Source organism: Cebus imitator, unplaced genomic scaffold (genome assembly GCF_001604975.1).
Source record: "Cebus imitator isolate Cc_AM_T3 unplaced genomic scaffold, Cebus_imitator-1.0 Scaffold120, whole genome shotgun sequence".
Lineage (NCBI taxonomy): Eukaryota > Metazoa > Chordata > Mammalia > Primates > Cebidae > Cebus > Cebus imitator.
Window position 1 is genome coordinate 1821373 of NW_016107435.1, and position 2074 is coordinate 1823446.

Sequence of the window (2074 nt, forward strand, 5' to 3'; positions counted from 1 at the left end):
CCCGCCTCTGCGCCTCCCTCCCGCCTCTGCGCCTCCCTCCCGCCTCTGCAGTGGGGCTGTGTGCTGGGCTCCGTGCACCTGGAAAATAAACTCCAGCTGTGCCACAGGCCCCTTGTCTATGATACCTGCAGGACAGGTGCTATTGCTCAACCTTCCTATTGGAGCAACAAGTTCCAGGTGTTATTGCTACCACTGAGGACCAGGACGACCAAGCCAAGTTTGGGTCTTGCTGAAAAACTATTGGGAGGGCCCCCAATGAGGACTGAGTGGCTAGATACCTTTATGTGGATTTTGTTTTTGAGGCAGGCACAACCTAGTTGGCCCAGGTCTCCTGTGGTCCACAGGGCCAGTGGCTTTTACTTTCTCCATGCCTTGCATGCCCCCCACCTCCTTTTCAGCCTGTGAGGCCACAGCGGGGTACAGTCTTTCCCACTCTATATGAGTCCGTTTCCGCACTGCTAAGTTATAAAGAAGAGAGGTTTAATTGACTCACAGTTCTGCATGGCTGGGGAGGCCTCAGGAAACTTTTAATAGCCGCAGAAGGCAAGAGGGAAGCGGACGACTCCTTCAGCAGGCAGCAGGACAGGCGTCTGAGAACGAGGAAGTGCCACACTTTAAAACCACCAGTTCTCGTGAGAACTCACTATCACGAGAACAGCATGGGGGAAACCACCGCCATGCTCCAAGCAGCTCCACCTGGTCCCTCCCTTGACACGGTGGGGATTATAAATCGAGATGAGATTTGAGTGAGAACCCAGGGCCAAACCATATCACTTTCCAAGCCTGCCCTCCAAGGAGCCCCAGAGGAACCTGGGGCTGTGGGGGCAGCCCCGGGGCTTGCATGCCTAGACCCTGCCCTGCTGCCCCAAGGGTTGAGCGATTAGTATCTCAAGGCATACCTGCAAGCCGGGTGCAGCCTACTGCCTGACCCTGTGAAGGGTCTGAGATTTTACCCTGCTTGCAAGCTAATGACCTAGCCTGCCACAGCTTCATGGATGCTGGCAGACTGACTCCTGGGTCAAAGGAAAGGGACTGTATAACTCTGCGAATTCCATTTGTCCCCCCAAGTACCCCAAGGAGGTGATGAGTGACAACCCAAGTTATGATGTATGGTCTGTATTATAGCCAAGGAACTCCAAGCTTAGGAAACCCCTTGAGTTATAAGATGGACTGCTGGACCAACCAACTCATCCAACCTTTGTCCTGCAGGCAGACAATGACGTTTATTATCAAAGTCAGGAAAGAAATTTGTCCTCTGCCTAGACAAGCATCCTTGAACGTCTTCAGCTACTGTAAAATTTCCATGGAGAATTGCCCAACACATACCAGTCTAGTATCCCCTGTGGCACCTGGCTGGTAAACCCAGTTTATCAACATCAGAGTGAGTGAGTGCCCTAGGGAGAAAGAGAGGACTGATTTTCACGTGAGCTGACTGACCTCCACAAGGTGTGAAGGTTGAGGAGCCCAGCCACACTTCCCCAGGCTTGTAGACAGGACCAGCACGCAGCTCGGTGTGGTCTGGAGCCTGCTGGCCACATGTGTCATGAGATGCTAAGCTGGCAAATATTTTATAAATTGACACCAATGAACAAAAGAGACTAACTTCAATAATGATTGTGAGCTTTTATAGTGACTTTGAAAATTTCAGAACTATTCATATTTTAATGTAGTCCTGGGCCATAGCCACAGAAAGACTGAGGTGCTCTAACGCATTCCCCACAAGCTGGGCATGATTTTCACTCAAGAGTAGTGAAAAACAAGTGACCTTGTCAGCTCCTAACACGGAAGGGTGTCTACTCCCTATGGAAACATTAATAATTGACACAGAACAAGTACAAGGCAGTGACACAGTGGTGTCCAGGCTTGGCACGGTGGCCTGGTCCACACCAGCAGAAGTGTGGGTCTCAGAGGACAGAGCTGTTTCTCAATCCTACTTGGAAAGTTAAGAATTCCGGTGTTGGCCGGGCGCGGTGGCTCACGCCTGTAATCCCAGCACTTTGGGAGGCCGAGGCGGGTGGATCACGAGGTCAAGAGATCGAGACCATCCTGGTCAACACGGTGAAACCCCGTCTCT